Genomic DNA, 22,734 nt, shown 5'->3' with positions numbered 1-22,734 from the left:
AGACCTGAGATGATGCATATCCTGAGTGAATCATAGCTCCTCCTTGGGCATGTGTCCACTTACATCCCTTTTAGAATTTATGGATGTTAAATTAGAATTAAAGACACTTATTTCCTTGCTAAGAGGGTTGGTACAAGTGCAAACTTTCAATGTCAGGGCCAGTTATAGTCTCTTGAAAGACTAAAAACCATGAGCAAACCAAACAGCAATCCTTGGTAAGGCAGGGATTAATGGTACTCATCACTTATGTCTGCTGGCCTTTCAGTTCGGATGACCCAGACCTCCATCTTCCATACAGCTGTTGAGCCGTGGCATGGCATGGCATATGCACACAGTTGTGTTTGACTCTTTGTGACCCCATGGACTGTGCACCCCACCAGCCTCCTCTATCCATGAAATTTTTCCTGACAAGAACATTGGAGTGGGTTGCCATTCCCTTCTCCAGGGAATCTTCCCAACCCAGGGATTGATCCCGCATCTCCTGCGTCCCCTGCATTGGCAGGTAGATTCCTTACCACTGAGCCACCAGGGAAGCCATGCCTGCTGCCATTGACCCTTTATCATAACTTCAAGGTATAAAAAGCATCTAAACATACCTAAGAACATTGTTTAAGTTCTGGAAATGTCCCTCCCCGCTCCTTCTATTTATCAGTAAAATTAATCACGGACGGTGTTTAAAGTTGTTTTCTCCAGTATGTACCACATTTCCTTTCTCTGAATGTTAGTCCTCTGACTGAGACAATTCAAAAAGGTTGGGTTATATTTGCATCTTCCATTTCAGTGAAATTTTTATGTCTCGCCTTGAAAGGACACTTGCCCGAAGTGGAACCAGTCTCCCTTCACCATAGGGCCTAAGCCTGAGGAGCACACATTGCACAGGTGGGACCCTGGGAATGATAAGGAGATGAGTCAGTCTTGTGCTTTGGTTTCCAGAACCCAGCAGACTCCCAAATGCAAAAATGCTGGTCACTGCTCTGTGCTGGGATACTGGGGTAATTTGTAACAACAGTGTACTTCACGTACTTGTCTCTACTCCTTTGCTGCAGCGGATTTCTTTGCCTAATGCCCAGTTGCATGTTAAGTTGTTTCATTAGTCATTGTACAAGCAGCATTGTAGAGGAAGATCTACTGGACAAGGGAAGCAAATCCATGTCTAGAATACATATTTATTTTGTTGAGGAAAATTACTGATCCACCAACGTGGAAGAATTCCCCTATGGTAAACTTGTCATAGGTTACTGTTTTAGGGCTTCCCAGGGACCTCAGTGGTAAATAACTTGCCTGCCAATGCAGGAGATGCATGTTTGATCCCTGGATGGGAAAGATCCTCTGGGAGGAGGAAATGACAACTCACTCCAGTATTCTGGCCTAGAGAACTCCATGGATAGAGGAGCCTGGCAGACTACAGTCCAGGTGGTCACAAAGAGTCAGACGTGACTGAGCAACTGAACACACACACATTGGCTGTTTTACATGAGGATTGGTAAATAATGAGACTTCAGTATTAGTTTCTGCTGCTGACAACTAGGTCTAGTTACTGAGGTTTAGTGGGAAAGCAGAGATGCTTTGGGTCTAAACTGAGCCTTATTTCTTCTGTTATGGCCACTTTCTTCATGAGGCTCCTGTGCCAGCCCTGCAGTTGTTAAAGAGAAAGGTGATTGATTTCATGGAGTTAGTCTGCCCACTGGGTTGGCGAGACTATCTTCGGCTGTGGATATTTTCTGGAAAGCATTAATGTGAGGCACAGAGCCCCGCATGTTTTTTTCTTATTCCCAGAGATTCTATCCACATGAAATTTCCCCAGATGCCCTAGACATTGGATTTCTAGTCTTGTTCCCTTCAAATTCCTGAACCATATCCCATCATTTTCCCATGCATTGAAGTCAGTGTATATCCCCATATCAGGCTACATTTCTTTCTTTCTTTTTTTTATTTATAAACCGAATGACAGTTGTACTGTTTGCCTTTCTACCCACTGGGGAGATTACCCTTTACCACACTTCTTTAGGTTTGCCTCAGAAAATGGCTATATTGTGGCAACTATGTAGTTTCAGCTAACACTAATGACTTATACCAATCTGTCCATAAGTCATACTCAATTTCTTCTTCCATGTTACCAAAAGAAGTCACTTGTAGGAACACAGACTTGAGTGAGTTAAAGGTGACAGTGTATCATGAATAGGGGTCAAGGCCATTTCTTCATGCAATTTACTTATGCTTTCAAGACCAGCTAAGATGATACAGTACTGACCTGATCAGACTTTATGGCTCATGGTCTTATCTCAAAATAACTGGATCTATAGTCACTTGATATCTTATAACACTATGAGGTGTTTTTTTTTTTTTTAACATGAATCATAGTTGTCTGCTGCAAAAGGCACAGCATTATTCCAGAATCACTGGAGTCTATGTATATCCCTTGTATCCTCATTGTTTAGTCACTGAGTTGTGTCTGGTTCTTTTGTAACCCCATGGACTGTAGCCCGCCAGTTTCCTCTGTCCATTGGATTCTCCAGGCAGGAATACTGGAGTGGGTTGCCATTTCCCTTCTCCAGCGGATCTTCCCAACCCCGCAGATCAAACCTGAGTCTCCTGCATTGTAGGTGGATGCTTTACCACTGAGCCACCAGGAAGCCCTATCCCTTCTGTTTGTTGTTGTTCAGTTGCTAAGTCCCTTTTGTTAGGACTTCCTAAAATCTCCACAAAGCTTTTTAACCTACCAGAAGCACCTTAAACAAATGTATATGTTGAGCAAGATAGCAAAAGTGGAAAAAATCACTTTTTTTCTATCCTAGATATGCTGGGAAATCGTGTTTTGCCATCCTAGATTGCAGAACTATTTCCAAATGACATAATGCTCCCTTAAAAGTCCATGGTGATCCTTAACAACCGTGCCTCCTTCTTATAGAGGTATGAAATACAAAACTCTACATCTACCCTTGTAAATATGGGTCCTAGCATGCGCCAGAAGTTTCCTAAGGACTTCAGCATTGTGGAAAGCCCCTGAATCATGGTAGATTTTTTCTCCCGCACTTTGACACACGTGTCTTACTGGGAAATCTAATGTACCTGCTACTATCTAATCACTGGGTTCAAGGAACATGATAACATTGTAATGAGTATGCTGTTTAGCAGGATGGCAAGAAAATCAAGGAGGATGGGCAAGCCATGAGACTTAAATGGGAATCTTTATTCCATGATAAATTACCAGTAGTAACTAAGTTCAATGTAACTATTTTTATATTTCCTCTCCAAGTGGCCTTGATCTAGTCTAAAGAAATGGAAATTATTGAGTAAAACAAGGCTTTGTCAGTCAAGTAGTTCTCAAACCTAGTTGTTCATTAACTACCTGCAAAATTTTTGATACCAGAGATCTAATACACTAGAGATTTTTATTAAACTGATTTGGAGTGAAGAAAAAGTATTATTTTTAATATACAGACAAGATCCGAGGGCCACTTAAATTAGACTCTTGGAGAACAGAGACTAAGTATCAAGACAAAGGATATAATTTATTAGTTGTCCATAAGTACCTCTGCTTACAGATTGAAAAGTAATACATTGTTAAACAATTATACCCAGTCATCTGCAATCCACTCTCTTCTAAGGAACAAGTAGCTGATGTAATTGTAAACTGTTTATAAATGGAGTAATAAAATTGCCTTTTAGGAAGTCAGGGTCTAGAAACAGGAACTCCTGGTAAAACTATATTCCATCACTGCTATATGTTGTTTTAGTTAATCATGGGAAGGGGACTGGAACAACTAATGAATATTTATAAGTAATTTTTTTTTAATGTTTGCTGTTTTCTTAAGACATAACGGCATTTGGAGTTTATTTTGATTTGTTTACTTAGTTTTCAGTATTCTAGTATTATACAAATCAAGCTACAGTGAATAATTAAATTTAACAAATGCATAATTAATGTATAATTTAATTAATGCATAATTAAATTCAAATAATTCCCATACTCAAGCTATGTTTTAAACACTGGAATAATGAAAGATCAAATATTTCCTATTTCAAGATATTCACAGTCCAGTAAAAGCCAATTGTGGTTTTATGAAATAGTATTATCAATCACTGCTATGTACAAGAGAGTTTTCTTATATAACCCTGTATCACTTTAAGAGCTATGTGTTACTGTCCTCAAGTTACAGAAAGGCAAACCAAGTTTCAGTGAGTTAAGGTGAACCAAGAATTCTACATCTATTTCACATAAGAAATGAAGTCTACATTCAGATTCTTTTGGTTTCAAAGACCATTGTAATTTCACTGTGCTATACACCTTCATGAATCACAGCCTAGTCGTGGTGAAGGGGCTTGCATAATGCAATGAAGCTATGAACCATGTCTTGCAGGACCACCCAAAGAGTGATGGGTCATGTGAAGAATTCTGACAAAATGTGGGTCCAATGGAAGCGGAAATGGTGACCAATCCAGTATTCTTGCCATGAGATCACAATGAATGAAAAAGCAAAAATATATGACACCAGAAGATGAGCCCAGGCTGATAGGTGTTCAGTATGCTACTGGGGAAGAACTGGGGGCAATTGCTAGAAGTTCCAGAAAGAATGAAGCAGTTGGGTCAATGCAGAAATGACACTAAGTTGTGGATGTGTTTGCTGGTGAAAGTAAACTCTGATGCTGTAAAGAAAAATATTGCATAGGAATCTGGAATATTAGCTCCATGAATCAAGGTAAATTGGACATGGTCAAGCAAGAGAAAGCAAGACTGAACATCGACATCTTAAGAATCATTGAACTAAAATGGATGAAAATGGGCAATTCACCATTATATCTACTACTGTGGATAAGAAACCCTTAGAAGAAATGGAGTAGCCCTCATAGTCAACAAAGCAATCCAACATGCAGTACTTTGGTGCAATCTCAAAAATGATAGAATGGCCTGAGATTGTTTTCAAGACAAGCCACTTAACATCACAGTAATCCAAGTCTCTGTCCCAACCACTGATTGCAAAGAAACTGAAGTTGACAGGTTCTGTGAAAATCTACAACACCTGCTAGAACTAAAACCAAAAAAACAGATGTCCTTTTCATCATAGAGGACTGGAATGCAAAAGTGGAAAGTCAAGAGATACCTAGAGTAACAGGGAAGTTTGGCCCTGGAGTACAAAATAACACAGAGCAAAGGCTAACAGTTTTGTATGCTAGTTATACAAAACTTGGCTTTTCCAACAAGCAAGAGATGACAACACATGATGAACACCAGATGATTAATACTGAAATCAGATTATATTATTTGCAGCTGAAGATGGAGAAAGTCTATACAGTCAGCAAACAACAAAAACAAAAACATAGACTTGGAGTTGTCTGTGGCTCAGATCATGAGCTCTTTCTTGAAAAATTCAGGCTTAAATTGAAGAAAGTAGGGAAAACCACTAGGTCATTTAGGTACGACCTAAAGCAAATCCTTTATGATTATACAGTAGAAGTGACAAATAGATTCAAGGGATTAGATCTGGTAGACAGAGTGCCTGAAGAATTATGGATATAAGCTTGTGACATTGTATGGGAGGTCATGACCAAAACCACCCCCAAGAAACAAGAAATGCAAGAAGGCAGAGTGTTTGTCTGAGGAGACTATAAAAATAGTTGGGAAAAGAAGAGAAGTGAAAGACAAGGGAGAAAGGGAAAAATATTACCAACTGAATGCAGAGCTTCAGAAAATAGCAAGGAGAGATCAGAAGACTTTCTTAAATGAACAATGCAAATAAATAGAGAAAAACAATAGATGGGAAAGATTAGAGATGTCTTCAAGAAAATTGGAGTTATTAAGGGAAGAAGTGTTTCCTATAAGAATGGGCATAATAAAGAACAGAAACAATAAGGACCTAACAGAAGCAAAAGAGATTAAGAAGTGGCATGAATACACAGAGAAGCTCTATGCAAAAGGTCTTAATGACCCTCATAACCATGATTGTGTGATCAGTCACCTAGAGCCAGACATGCTGGAGTGTGAAGTCACATAACCTTAGGGAACATTTCTATGAACAAAGCTAGTGGAGGTGATGAGATTCCAGCTGAGGTTTTAAAAATCCTAAAAGATGATGCTGTTAAACTACTGCACTCAATATATCAGCAAATGTGGAAAACAAAGCCGTGGCCACAGGACTGGAAAAGGTCAGTTTTCATCCCAATCAAAAAGAATGGCAATCCAAAATAATGTTCGCTGCTAAGGTAATGCTCAAAATCCTTCAAGTTAGCCTTCAGCTGTACGTGAACTGTGAATCTCAGATGTACAAACAGTTTGGAAAAGACAGGGTTATCAGAGATCAAATTGCCAACATTTGTTGGATCATGAGAAAGCAAGAGTATTCCAGAAAATTATTGACTTCTACTTCATTGACTATGCCAAAGCTTCTGGCTGTGTGGATCACAACAAATTGTGGAAAACTCTTAGAGATAATTCCAGACCACCTTACCTGTCTCCTGAGAAACTTGTATGTGGGTAAAGAAGCAACAACAACTGGAACCAGATTTGGAAAAACTGACTGGTTCCAAATTAGGAAAGGGTTATAAGACTGTATATTGTCACCTGTTTATTTAACCTATATGCAGAGTAAATCATACAGAATGCCAGGCTAAAGCATCACAAGCTGGAATCAAGATTGACAGAAGTATCTACAACCTCACATATGCAGATGATATCATTCTAATGGCAGAGAGCAAAGAGGGACTAAAGAGCCTGTTGATGAAAGTGAAAGAGGTGAGTGAAAAAGTTGGCTTAAAAGTCAACATTCAAGAAACAAAGATCATGGCATCTGGTCCCATCACTTCAAGGCAGATGGAAATAGAATAGTGGAGATAGTGACAGATTTTCTTTTCTTGGGCTCTAATGATCATTGTGGACAGTGGCTGCTGCCATGAAATTAAAAGACCTTTGTTGCTTGGAAGGAAAACTACAACAAACATAGACAGCATACTAAAAAAGCAACACATTTTGCTGACAAAGTTGCGTATAGTCAAAGGTATGTTTTTTTCCTTATATTTTTACGAATGTGAGAGTTGGACCATAAAGAAAGCTGAGCACTGAAGAACTGATGCTTTCAAATTGTTCGGGAGAAGATTCTTGAGAGTCCCCTGGACTGCAAGGAGATCAAACCAGTTAATCCTAAAGGAAATCAACCCTGAAGATTCATTAGAAGGACTGATGCTGAAACCAAAGCTCCCTTACTTTGGCCACTTAATGGGAAGAGCCAACTCACTGGAAAAGACCCTGATGCTGGGAAAGAATGAAGGCAAAAGGAGAAGGGGACAGCAGAGGATGAGATGGTTGGATGGCATTACCAACTCAATGGACATGAATTTGAGCAAATTCCAGGAATTAGTGTAGAAGAGGGGAGCCTAGCATGCTGTTGTCCATAGGGTCGCAAAGAGTTGGACCCAACTTAGCAACTGAACAACAGCACCAACATACTGCTTCTTGTTACAGGGTTTTAAGGGAAGTGTTTCTGTTACTTACATCTATAGGGCCTACAATATAGTCAATAATATTAAATAATTTTTATTGCCTGAATGCATCTGAATCCTAGAAATGTTCAGAAAAACCAATTTTTCTTTAATGTTGGAGCCGTTCAAAATGTCCCCCAAATCCATGAAATCATCTGCAGTGCTTTTAATTAAAATCTAGAATAAGTATACTATGGACAATTATGAGTTTATATTGAAGATGCATTTCTCTAGGGCTTCTAAGTCATGTGAACATTTATCTATATCAATTCTTATGTTCAAAATTGCTCTTTTTAAAATTTAAATTTTTAAAGTAAAGTCAATTTACAATGTTGTGTTAGTTGCAGGTATACAGCAAAGTTATTAAGTTACACAAATAGTTTTTCAGATTGTTTTCCTTTATTGGTTGTTATGAAATATTGAGTATAGTTTCCTGAGCTATATAGTAGATGCTAATCCCAAACTCCTAATTTATCCCTCCTCTCCCTTTCCCTTTTGATAACTGTAGTTTGTTTTCTATGTCTATTGGTCTGTTTCTGTTTTGTATATGTTTATTATTCTTTTTAGATTCCGTATATGAATTACATCCTATGAAATTTGTCTTTCTGTCTGGCCCATTCCACTCAGCATGACAACCTCTAGGTTCATCCATGTTGCCTAAATTAGCATTATCCCAGCTTTTAATAGCTGAGTAATATTCCATTGTGTAAATATACCATATCATCTTTATCCATTCATCTGTCAATGGACACTTAGGTTTCTTCCATGTTTTGGCACTATTATAAATAGGGCTGTAATGAACATTGACATGTATGTATCATTTCAAATTATGGTTTTCTCCAGATATATGCCAGTAAAAAATTGCTCTTTAATGCTTTATCTCTGAAGCAGAATTTCATGGACCTATTTTTAGTTACCAAGTTAAAACATTGTCTTCTTCAGATTTCATTGTTGAAATATTAAGTTAAAGGACAAATATTTTTTAGCACCTCTTGCATATAGATTTTTCCTACAAAAGCCCTTTGCTTTAATGAAAAAAAAGTTAAGAGAATATGCCCAATGTCCATTTGTCCTTTATCATTTCCCCCAGAGTCCCTTTAATTTGCTAAGAATTCAATGTTTCCCTATCCTTAGTGCTCATATCTAGAACTGTAATGAGCTCTGTCTCTAGCTTGCCTTCAATTCAGATTTTCCTTCAGTGACCTGATTGGTCATTCTGTACTTTTCTGTGTTTTTTTTTTTTTTTTAAAGAATAAACTTCCTAAAGTTTGTTACTTTGAGTATACTAATGATAGAAAAGAGCCACATTGTAGTTTATTTAAACACATTTATTAAATAAAATTTAATTTTATTCTGCCTTGCTCTCTATTTTTTTTTCCCCAATCTTGCTTCATTTTTATATGAGGTCTTCAAGAGTTTTTTTTTTCTTTCTTTCTTTAAAATATAAATTTATTTATTTTAATTTGAGGCTAATTACTTTACAATATTGTGTTACTGAAGTGCTTGAAGATCTGTGAAAGATCTGTGAAAGAAGAGTTTAAGTTTACTAACTCTCTTTCTCTCAGTTTAAGGACATAAAGTCTAAGATACTATTGTTTTGACTGAGGAAATATCTCCAGGGGTTCATAAAACTTGGCTACACTAGATCTTGAAAAAAAAAAAAAAGTAAAACACTTTGACTTTCATATGCCTATCTTGTAAAGTCTTTTTAAAAAAATTTTTCCACTATTTATTTCATATTTTCTGAAAGTCTAGTAAAGGTATTTTCTCCTATGCACTCACATTTGAAGAAAATTATTTTCAAAAATAAAAGCTTCTCAAATAGCAATAATGAGCTCATCATAAGAAGTTAAAATGGAACACATGTTAAAATTTATGTATTTCTGATTCTTCTAAAAATCTCATGTACATTTTGTATTTAACTCTGTGTTGGTGAAAAGAATTAACATTTCATATTTCATCTCATGTTTAAATTTTCATTTCATCTTTATATTGTGTCTGTAGAATCTGTGCTTCTCAAAGATATTTCAAAATATTAACCTTTTAATATACATGTTACCTAAATGAACAAAATAACATTAGTGTTATTAGTATTACTAGAGTAATGCAAAATAGCAAAATCACAGTTACATTTCTATGTTAAATCCATTACAGAGCTTCAGAATCTGATGTTGAAAATGTTCATACAGATAATGACTTTTGCTTAAAATAATAATTGTACAAATGATAGATCCATGTTAGAGGGACTTGCTAACCCTGGTTCATACACATGAGTAGCTGATTGTTTCTGTTTCAAACATGAAGATCTTTGCAATTTTGATTTATTTTACTGACTATCTTTGACTCCATTTTAAGATGATCTATGTGCCTTATGCTAATGACTTATTCTTTATTTCAGTCAGTATCTTTTGCTGCTTTTAAAACATTGTTCTGTGTTTTAAGAAACTGTGTTTTAAACTCCTTTGACAACTAATTAGTAGTCAAATCAATTTTGGAGATAGCATAATGGCATTCTAACATGTATACTATCATGTAAGAATTGAATCGCCAGTCTAGGTCTAACGCAGGATGCAGCATGCTTGGGGCTGGTGCATGGGGATGACCCAGAGAGATGTTATGGGGAGGGAGGTGGGAGGGGGGTTCATGTGTGGGAACGCATGTAAGAATTAAAGATATTAAAATTTAAAAAATAAAAAACTAAAAAAAGATAATAATTTGAATTTCATATAGATTTTTTTATATTTAGTATTTCAACTTGCAATAGAATTCCTCAGTGTGTTGATACCTGGACACTTGATAATTTCTGGAAACTCTTTTCACAAAAATTTTATGAAGTAAAGTGTTAAAAGTTTTCTTACATAAAGGCATATCCAGTAGTGGCAAATATACAGAAGCTCCCTAGAGGACTTATCAGCATTGCTTCTTTATTAAAAAGAAATCTAATATAGGTTGTCGCATTGTTCAAAAGAGAATTTATCAACTATTATTAAGACTCCTTAATCTAAAATATTTCAACAAAAAATTGAATATCTTTCAATTTAGTAATGTACATTTGCAAAATGTTGAAATGAAGGAAAAAATATGATCCTCTCAATAGATGCAAAGAAAAGTGTTTGGCAAAACTTAACATGCTTTCATAATAAAGGCTCTCAACAAATTGTATATAGAGGATACATACCTGGACAAAATACAAGTCATATATGATAAGCCCATAACTAACATACTTGATGGTGAAAAGCTGAAGGTATTTCCTCAAAAAAAGGATTAAGAAGAGAGTGCCCCCTTTGCCACTCCTATTCAGCAAAATACTGGAAGTTCTAGCAAAAGCAATTAAGAAAAATAAATAAAAGGCATCCAAATCAGAAAGGGACAAGTAAAATGGTCTCTGTTTGCCAATGACTTGATCTTTAAAAAAAAAAAAATACCCTGCAGAATCAGCCAAAAATTTTGAAATAATAAACAAAATCAGTAAAGTTATAGGATACAAAATCAACATATAAAATTCAGTATGCAAACAAACTACCCAATAAAAAATTTAGGAAAAGAATCCCATTTACAATGGCATCAAGGAAATTAAAGACATAGGAATAAATTTAGCCAGGAGGTGAAATGTCTGCACGCTGAGGACTATAAAACACTGATGAAAGAAATCAGACACAAATATATGGAAAAATATTCAATGTTGACAGATTGGAAGAATTAATATTATTAAAATGTCTATATTACACAAAGTGATGTATGTATTCAATGCAATCCCTATCAAATTTCAAATCATACTTTTTTCACAGAAATAGAAAAAATTCTAAAAATTTATTTGTAGCCACAATAGTTCCTAAATGGCCAAAGCAATCTTGAATAAGAAGAACAAAGCTGGTGGCATAACACTTCTAAATATCAAGCAATACAAAAAGCTATAGTAATTAAAACTGTATCATGATGACATAAAAAGACACAAAGATCAATAGAATATAATAGAGAATCCCAAATAAATTTATACTTACATGGTCAACTAATATATGACAAAGGAGCCATGCGTATACAATGGATAAAAGTTGCTTCAACAACTGATGTTGGGAAAATCGGATAACCACATGCAAAAGGATGACATTAGACCCCTATCTTGTGCCACTCACAAAAATTAACTTAAAATATAAAACATTATGTTTAACATGCTTAAACATAAGAGCTGCAACAATCAAACTCCAGGAAAAAAGTAAGAAAATGCTCCTTGACATTGGTTTTGTAATTACTTTGGGGATATGACACCAAAAGCACAAGCAACAAGAGTGGAAATAAACAAATGGGACTATATCAGACTAAAATGCTTCAGCACAACAGGAAACAATCAACAAAATAAAGAAGCAACCTAAAAAATGGGAGAGAATATCTGCAAATTATATATTAGATAAGGGGTTAGTATCCAAAATATGTGTATAAAATAACCCATTATTTTTAGCATTAGCTATGAGCTGACTATAAATGTAAATGTAATTATAAAATGAAGTTTATTTTGAATATTATTGTTGTATTCTAGGGTACAAATAAAGGTATGTAAAAATTCACAAACAAGGTCTTAAGGAACATTGTGATTTTAGAGTATATCAAATCTTATTATTATGAATAATATTTATTAAAGCATATTACTATTACAGTAAAAAAAATAGAAAGTTTACTCTAAATCTATTCTGGAAACCAATCTTTAGATTCTAAAGTTAATTTCGATTTTAAATTCATAAAAATATGAATTTCTATGAAGAGCTTTTAAAATAATTGACTCAGTAACAAATTTAATTTATTAAGTAGGTAATTGTGAAAAAGTCATATAACGAAAATTTCTCCATATTTTCTATTAACATCCTCACTTTTTATTTCCTTAAGGGGAAATGGAAAAATAAATATTTTATGAATAAACGACTTGTAGACAAGATGGATAGGGCATTACAAACCTCTCCTGAATGTCACTCTCATGTATTTATTCAGTTGAACCAGACCCTTTTTAAGAGCATAGGTACTAAAAAAACAAAACCAAAAAAATCAGTGACATATCTTTACAGATGTGAAATTCACAAATACAAGAAAAATATATACCCAGTGATTTTATTCTTAGAAGCAGTTTGTTGAAAATAGTGTCAAATACTTTCCACTGGTTTAATTCATATGAATAAATATAGCAAGAACAATGGAGAGTGAAATATAAACCAATAACTTTGAGAAGAGAGTTATGAACTTGATATAGTGAAGATAGACAATATTAATTTAATTGCTTTTCTTCAGGCTGAAACCTTGAAAATTTGAAACTGGATTTAATGTGAATTCAAAATTATTTAAAATAACAGCAATTTTCCAATACTAATAAGTAACTTTTAAACTGTGTTTGGGTAGTTTAGATTTTACAGGTCAGAGATATTTGGGGACAGACAAACTAAGTGATCTATACAAATCATTGTCAGCATAGAAGATGGTACTGAAATTTAAAAGTTAACTTTTCTAAGATTTTATGCCAAAAATAAAACAGTAAAGCAAACTTTGTTTGAAGTTTAAAAGGGACAAGATTTGAAAATTTTATTTCAAACACACCCATATAGAAATAATCAGGAAATCACTGTGTCTCACGATGCAGTTCAAACAAACCCAAGTTCCCTGAGACCACCAAGATCATTTTCATAGAAACAGTGACAGTGTGTGCCTTTTACACTCTACTGATTCTTGCGAAGTTATTACACAATCAGAGTAGATAAAACTGCTTACATCTTGATATTAATAAAGGCAGTTTTTCTAAAGTGAACTGGAGTGTCTATTCTGCACTGCCATAGACTTGCTGGGAAGAGAATGGGGAGGCACCCTTTTCAGTTATGTTCCTAAGGCGGAGAAGGCAATGGCACCCCACTCCAGTACTCTTGCCTGGAAAATCCCATGGACGGAGGAGCCTGGTGGGCTGCCATCTATGGGGTCACAGAGAGTCTGACATGATCAAACTAGTTAATTCTAAAGGAAATCAACCCTGAATATTCTCTGGAAGGACTGATGCTAAAGCTGAAGCTCCAATACTTTGGCCACCTGATACAAAGAGCTGACTCATTGGAAACACACCCTGGGAAAGACTGAAGGCAAAAGGACAAAAGTCAGCAGAGAATGAGAATGGTTAGATTGCATTACAGACTCACTGGGTGTGAACTTGAGAAAACTCTGGGAGATAGTGAAGGATAGGGAAGTCTGGTGTGCTGCAGGCTATAGAGTCAGATACAACTTAGCGACTGAACAGCAACATGTTCCTAATGAAGCAGGGAAATTATTCATTTTCTTACATCTCACATCTGAAGTACTTTACAGAAATACTCTCTGTGACAAAAAGAGAAGTTCTTGAAAAATTGCAATGGTTATTTTCAGGGAAAGCATTCTGTGATTGAGTTATAAGCTCAAATAGCTGCTTTTTTCACAGAATAGCAGTTTTATTTAAAAGAACAAGTGACAGACTATAAGCTATCAGATTCAGGTACTGGTCAGTTTCTTGAAAATGAACCCAATGAGCCATTCACTTTAAGAAAACTGACAGTTCTGCTGCCAATTATAAAATTCAAACTTTGAAGAATAATATAATTTTATAAAGCTTATACCTGTCACTCTAACTTTGACAAATTTGCAATACTGAGACTGGCTATATTTTTATATTAAATAGCTAAATGTGTCAACTTCTAGGGCATCTCTATAATTCAATGAATCAATCTATTTCAAATGACCAGTACATGAAGATGCAAAGCATGTATGAGGAAAAGATTTTTTCCAAGTTCAAATTAGGTCAATAAATTTTAATGTGTATGTGCACTAGAGAAAGTTCAGCTATGTTTGAAGATTCCACATTACAGATAAACTGTGAGCAACTGCCATCTAACATGTTTTGGTGTAGTACCAAAAATATTAACAATTACCTGAAAAGTATTATAATACTCCTCCCTTTTAAATCTACCTGCCTTGTATTTGTTAGATAAAACAAAAGTATATCTATAAAAATACATAGCAATGTGACTCTTCTCACTGTAAAGTAAAATAAAGTAAAAATTAAAAAAATAGTTATTTTTATCTAATAGTTTTTCTTAAAAATATATTTTATGCTGACAACCAATGAGTTTATTTTGTTATTTCTAAGTGAATAAAGTATTTACAAATTTCTGTTTCATTTTCAATGCAGACAAAATAGATTAAAAACAATCAAATCAAAACTCTTTACTTTCAAAACATTTTTAAGGTTCAAAATTCATTGTAAGATCAAATGTTTAAGAACTGTTTTATATATACATGCTGCTGCTGCTGCTGCTGTCGCTTCAGTCGTGTCCGACTCTGTGCGACCCCATAGACGACAGGCTACCAGCCTCCCCCGTCCCTGGGATTCTCTAGACAAGAACACTGCAGTGGGTTGCCATTTCCTACATTTAAATGAGATCTATCCATCTGTCAGTAGATAGATATCTCCTTAAATATTTAAAGTGTTTTTGATTTTCGGATGGAATCTTTACTGAAACAGTTTTCAAACAATATATTTTCTGTGAAGCAAACCATTAAAAATGAAAATTTCAGACTAATCATCTTATAAGTTTAGATATCAAAGTCATAATAATTTAATCATCAGAAAAATGAGATTCCTATAGTATTAGCTCATGGTAACCATGACAAAATATTTATTTAACCTGCATCTATCAATTCTTCTTAAAAAATAAAACATGTATCTAAATCTAAGTATACAGACAGTTCTAAATTTGATAAACTTTCTAAACATGAAAGTTCTAAATTTGATAAATAACATGTGCATGTACACATGCCCACATATACTAATGTACACACAAAGTCATTTACATGTAATATTAAACTGTCCATTTTAAATATTAAAGTATATTAATAGTTTATTTTTAATATTGAAATATAAATTTTAAAAATAAATCATTTTAAAACTATATATGTTTTATTTTTTGATAATCAGAATATAAAAAATCAAACCAAAACCTAATCAAAATTATTCCTTAAGAACAGGAATGAATGGATGTGAGACTTTCAGATGTTTTTTATGTAATACTATCTTGATGTTGGATCATCTAAATATTTATTTGAAAATTAAATATTAATGAGGAGCAAAAACAAATTCTAAAACTACATAAAAGCAGATATACCTAATTCTGAATCAAATTGAAAATATATTCACATGGAAAGTATGTTCGTCAAATGGCTTGAATACAGCAATCATCTAACCAGATTATTTTTATACCCCAAATACCTGCAGAGTAAGATTGAATTTCACCAGGGAAATTTATTTCTAGAATAACTGCATAATAATCTTGAAAATATTTATGCTTTAATAATATAAACAAATAAATTCTTGAATTAAAGATGAGATAAGGCTTTTTTAAAACTTTTTTTAATGATGAAAAAGAACTCACACATAAATAAAAGAAACTCAAGGAAGTTTTGCAATGTTAATTTTGAAATGGACATATCAGCTTTATATCAAGAGTCATGACAATCCTACTCAAAAAGAAAGACAAAGGAAGCCCACAGCAATCACTGATTCATAACAGTTCTGAATTTCAGTCCAGTATATGTTTCAGCTCCTTAATTTGCACCCAGTTTTGCTGCCCGGAAATGAATTGCCATAGCTTTTAACTCTACTGTCTGTGATCTTTCCCCCACCTACTACAAATCATCATTTACTAAGAACAGTTCTTTTTTTTTTTCTTTTTCTTTTTGCAGACATTAATCTTCTTAGTCTTATCTGTAACAGATTTTGGGTACAAAGGGCTATTTTTAATTTGAACAACCTTTGTAATTTTTTCTCCAATTTTAGTTACTTCTTTAAAAACAGTAGTTTCTTGTTAATCAACTCAGACACATAAATCAACTCAATCAAAGCACTTCTCTATCTTTTGATCCCTGAAAATCTATGATAGTATGACACCTTAAAGATTCTTAGAAGGTTTTTTAATATTAACAGAGTTAATGTTTCACTCTTAAAATACTGAGAAAATTTAAAATAGCTGAGAGGGTCTATGACATACTACCTTATATCTTCCTGTCTTCTAAGCAGTTTTGCATTCCACCCTTGACATCTTTACCTTTGAACTCTGTCTTTATGGTGTGGATTTGATATTTGCCCTGTGCCATTACTTTCTTGGAGAAGTTCTTGCTCTCTGACCAAACTGCCTTAGACTATCTTGTTGTGCCAATAAATTCTGCTTAGAAACTGTACATTTCCTTTCAAGTGTCACCTTCAGTCCTCATATTTTATCACAGGTAGTGAGAAAAATCCAGTAGATGATTTCAACAAACTGCTCACATTCAACAATCTCCCTAGTCAATTAGGTAACCTTTCTATTTTCCAATAAAACACTCTGCTACTATAAGCCTTATCTTTCTCCAAATTTCAGTAACATCTTGCTCACTGTCCTTCAAGTCCTTACCAGCTGTCTCCTTAACACCCTTCCAATTTCTGCTTGCTATTTGATCCCAAAGTAGATTCCACATGCTATATTTTATTGGTCTGCTTACTTCCAGATACCAAACTTTGCTGTAGTCATTTATTGCTGCCAAACAATCTGTCCCAAAACTTAATGCTCAAAACAACTATTCTATTTCACTCACAATTATTAAATTCAGGAAATTTCAGCTAGGTGGTTCATTTTTGACCAACATATTATTAGCATCACTTATTGAGCTAGAATATTGTATTGGTTTCCTAAAGAGAGTATAGATAATCAACTACCACAAATTTGGTGGCTTAAAACATCAGAAACTTATTTTCTCACAGTTCTGGGGGCTGCAAGTCCAAAATCCAAAGTCCAAAGTGCCCATTCAGGCCACGCATCTTCTGAAGGCACGAAGGAAGAATCCTGCATTGCCTCTTTCTGGCTACAAGAGACTCCCCGTAACCCATGACATTCCTTGGGTTACAGCAATATCATTTTAATTGCTGCCTCTGTCTTTATATGACACTCTTTTCTGTGTCCTCTCTTTTTATAATGCCAGTCATTGGATTTCAGGCCCATCTTAATCCAAAATATTTTGTTAATTTAATCTTCATGAATTATCTCTTCAAAGACTATCTCACAATGAACTATCATTACATGTAAATCATTACTTTCATATGGTTTAGCAACAATAAAATAAAAATAATATATAATTACATACAGTTGATATCTTAAATATACAATTAATTAATATATATGTATATAATAAAAGAAAGAAAAAATTGGTAAAATCCGCTGAACCTGGTTAGGAAATATATGGTTTATTCATTGTGTTCAAAATTCAAATGCTATACTTTTGAAAATGTCATTGAAAGAATATTGGAAAAAAAATTTAAAAGATAAATATAGCACAGCTTTGTTGCATGGCAGAAGACAAAACTGCTGTTTTAATATGTTAAGTTACAAAGTCCCCTGGAGAAGAAATCACAATCCACGCCAGCATTCTTGACTGGAAAATTCCATGGACAGAGGAGCCTAGTGGGCTACAGTCCATGGGGTCACAATCAGACACAACTGAGCACATACACACAAATATTGATAAGAATTGTGGATGAATTGTGGTTGGTCACAGGAAGAAAATAAAATAAAGCTTCAGAATCTTTGATGAGGGCATACAAAGTAAATCATAAATTTCCCTAAAACTGCCTTTTGTATCATTCATCTGGAAGGCAGTTGTATCAATAAAATCAAATTCATATTTAAGCTAGCAACTTGAAAAATAACCATTCATTTATTGGATAGCCCCTTATTCTTTTTCTGAGAAACAGGGACTGGTCTTTTTTTTCCTAGGATTTCCAAGAATAAAGAAATTCAGTTAAATTTAGAAGTAAGATCAGCAGCATCTATACAATTTAAGGGCAGAAAAAAGTGAGAGATCTTCTCAGAGGAGACATGAGGTTACAGCTCAGCTTGGACAGTAATTCTGTGCATACTTGTTCTATAGAGCCAGGTCGCTAGACGATAATTATCATCAGTACTTGAGAGCATATTAGAAATGTAACATGTTGGGTTTCACTCTATCCCTATTGAATCAAATTTATTGGAAGTGGGGTCCAGTTTTTTATCTTAACAAGCTCTTCAGGTCATTCTTATGCTTGCTAATGCCGGAGAGCTGGTGTTTTTTTCCTGCACTCTCATTATCGTTGGACTGTCAGAAAATTTTTATTAAAGTTATATCCAGTTATCAGTTTGTGCTTTGTGGAATTAGGAGAGATTGTATTGAGGGGTATAGGAGAGAGCAGTGACCCCTCCGGGTGCTAATGAAGAAATAAAAGTATCAGTGACAGAGAGAGAGTTGCTGTGACCGAGCTGTTGACTACCAAGAAAAACATCAAATTTGTGGAAAATAAGAGAGCCTGAAAACAACCTGAAACACTTTTTTTTTTTTTTTCTGGACCTATACAAGGCTAAATTTTTGAAAACTCTCACAAATCGCTGGCATAAAAATTGTTGCTGGAATTATTTTTGACAAGTAGCCTCTCTGAGGCTCCTTGTATTTATATTTTGGTTATAGATGGAAATGGGACCTTGTTTCCAGTCACAGAGGGATGAGGCCTGGTATAGACAGCATCTGTCCATATACGTCTATGTATCTGTGAATCTATCCATCCTCATCATTATCGTCACCATCATTACCTATCTGGCATATGTTCTAAATATAACTTTTAGGCTATAATCATGGACTCTCTATTCTCCTACTCTTAGTCTTATCCCACCTTAGTTTATCTTTCACATGACAGCCAAAGAAACCTTTCTAAAATCTATATCTTAAGTACCTCCCTCCAGTATACTTGCCTGGAAAATCTCATGGACAGAGGAGCCTTGTGGGCTTCAGTCCATGGCATCACAAAGAGTCAGGCATGAGTGAGCGACTAACACTTACTTTCTTACTTCGTCCTGTAGATGGATTGAAAAGTAATTTGTATGTTAGGTATGATATTTTTGGTTCAAGATAATTTTTCAACATAATATTTTACTAATATCCTTGCTTTCATCATTAGTAGATTGTTTTCCAGGTTTACTACGCTACTCAGATTTCTCAAAGGAGTATATTCTCTCAGATTTTTAAGGATTTTCATCAAGTTTGCATTCTCTGCATGCGTGCTAAGTCACTTCAGTCATGTCTGATTCTTTTCAGTGCTTAGGACTGTAGCTCACCAGGTTTCTCTGTCTCCTGATATTCTCCAGGCCAGAATAATGGAGTAGGTTGCCACACCATCTTCCAGGAGATCTTCCTGAAGAGGGGTCAAACCAGTGTCTCCTGCGGCTCCTGCACTGCAGGCAGGAGCTGCAATTTACCACTGAGCCGCCAGAAAAGCCCTTTCATTCTCTAATCCTCTCAAATAGGAAACTGATAATTTACTTTCAAGACCTTGGTCAGGCTTCATCTCCAAATAACTTTCTCACCCCAAAAGACTATACTAAGTACCCTTCACTTTGTCTTCTGTGAACTTATATTTAAATAAATGCATCACACTATATTATAAAGGTGTGACCAAATGTATTCCTCTCTGAATATCTCATTAAATAAGCATCTTCTTAGAAACAAGTACTGTATTTAATTCATTCACAGGGTCCAAGTGAGTAAATCAACACCTGACTGAAAGAAGTTATCTAATATATATTTTATGCATTCAGGTCAGTTCAGTCTCTCAGTTATGTCCAACTCTTTGCAACCCCATGAACCACAGTATGCCAGGCCTCCCTGTCCATCACCAACTCCCAGAGTCCACCCAAACCCATGTCCATTGAGTTGGTGATGCCATCCAACCATCTCATCCTCTGTTGTCCTCTTCTCCTCCTACCCTCAATCTTTCCCAGCATCAGGGTCTTGTCCAGTGACTCAGCTCTTTGCATCAGGTAGCCAGTGTTGGAGTTTCAGCTTCAACATCAGTCCTTCCAATGAACATCCAGGACTGATTTCTGGATGGACTGCTTGGATCTCCTTGCAGTCCAAGGGACTCTCAAGAGTCTTCTCCAACACCACATTTCAAAAGCATCAATTCTTCGGCACTCAGCTTTCCTTATAGTTCAACTTTCATATCCATACATGACCACTGGAAAAACCATAACCTTGACTAGATAGACCTTTGTTGGCAAAGTAATATCTCTGCTTTTCGATAGGCTATCTAGGATGGTCATAACTTTCCTTCCAAGGAGTAAGGCTTTTTTAATTTCATGGCTGCAGTCACCATCTGCAGTGATTCTGGAGCCCCCCAAAATAAAGTCTGACACTGTTTCCACTGTTTCCCATCTATTTGTCTTGAAGAGATGGGACCAGATGCCATGATCTTAGTTGTCTGAATGTCGAGCTTTAAGACAACTTTTTCACTCTCTTCTTTCACTTTCATCAAGAGGCTTTTTAGTTCCTCTTCACTTTCTGCCATAAGGGTGGTGTCATCTGCCTATCTGAGGTTATTGATATTACTCCTGGAAATCTTAATTCCAGCTTGTGCTTCTTCCAGCCCAGCATTTCTCATGATGTAGTCTGCATGTAAGTTGAATAAGTAGGGTGACAATATCCAGCCTTGACGTACTCCTTTTCCTATTTGGAACCAGTCTATTGTTCCATGTCCAGTTTTAACTGTTACTTCCTAACCTGTATACAGGTTTCTCAAGAGGCAGGTCAGGTGGTCTGGTATTTCTATCTCTTTCAGAATTTTCCTCAGTTTATTGTGATCCACAAAGTCAAGGGCTTTGGCATAGTCAACAAAGCAGAAATAGATGTTTTTCTGGAACTCTCTTGCTTTTTCCATGATCTACCAGATGTTGGCAATTTGATCTCTGGTTCCTCTGCCTTTTCTAAAACCAGCTTGAACATCTGGAAGTTCATGGCTCATGTATTGCTGAAGCCTGGCTTGGAGAATTTTAAGCGTTACTTTACTAGTGTGTGAGATGAGTGCAATTGTGCTGTAGTTTGAGCATTCTTTGACATTACCTTTCTTTGGGATTGGAATGAAAACTGACCTTTTCCAGTCCTGTGGCCACTGCTGAGTTTTCCAAATTTGCTGGTGTATTGAGTGTAGCACTTTCATAGCATCATCTTTCAGGATTTGAAATAGCTCAACTGGAATTTCATCACCTCCACTAGCTTTGTTCGTAGTGATGCTTCCTAAGGTCCACTTGACATTCCAGGATGTCTGGCTCTAGGTGAGTGGGAGTGATCATACCTTCGTGATTATCTGGGTCATGAAGATATTTTTTGTACAGTTCTTCTGTGTATTCTTGCCACCTCTTCTTAATATCTTCTGCTTCTGTTAAGTCCATACCATTTCTGTCCTTTATCAAGCCCATCTTTGCATGAAATATTCCCTTGGCATTTCTAATTTTCTTGAAGAGATCTCTAGTCTTTCCCATTCTGTTGTTTTCCTCTATTTCTTTGTATTGATTGCTGGGGAAGGCTTTCTTATCTCTTCTTGCTATTCTTTGGAACTCTGCATTCACATGGGTATATCTTTCCTTTTCTCCTTTGCTTTTCGCTTCTCTTCTTTTCACAGCTATTTGTAAGGGCTTCTCAGACAGTCATTTTGCTTTTTTGCATTTCTTTTTATGCATAAGTAAATCCAAAAATAACGGATGAATATTGTGTCCTCTAATTAGTTATTATCTTATAAGCACAAAGAATAGCTCCTTAAGCAGGCTCAGATATCAGGCCAAACACTGGAATTTAAATCAAGGCAATTTAACCAGCTCCATACTTGCTCAGTTTACATGATTCCAATCTTATGCTCCAATACTGCCAATGTATTTATGTCTCACTTGCCCATGTTCATGCTTGCTTCCTCATGCCATGAATTGCTCCATTATTTCTTTATAGTACCTCCTTATTAACTCAAGCTATTCTCCCTCAGAAAAACTGAGTATGTTCTCCCCCATGTAGTAAAAGCCCTGCTAATATCTGAAAGAGCTGCATAGCTGTCTTTTTGAATTTCTGATTTTATAATGGCCCTGGGATTCCCATCACAGGATGACTCATCCTTCTGTCATGGAACATACTATCTCTGGATTGATCTTTCTGATTTCTTCAATCCCCTTCCTGCCTCAACTGCTACTCTCCTATTTATAAACCCTATGTCTTGTGTGTGTATCACATTTCCATGTGGCTGTCTCTGGTGCCTACACCGCTGTTGGAAGTGATTGCTTTCCAGATAATGCTCCCACGACTATACCAATCCACCTCAGTACAGCAGGAAACAACTTTACTACCTTTATATTCCTTCATAACACTTAGAAAATGGCCACTTTTCAAAGC

Source organism: Ovis canadensis, chromosome 10 (assembly GCF_042477335.2).
Source record: "Ovis canadensis isolate MfBH-ARS-UI-01 breed Bighorn chromosome 10, ARS-UI_OviCan_v2, whole genome shotgun sequence".
Lineage (NCBI taxonomy): Eukaryota > Metazoa > Chordata > Mammalia > Artiodactyla > Bovidae > Ovis > Ovis canadensis.
This window is presented reverse-complemented; position numbering follows the sequence as displayed.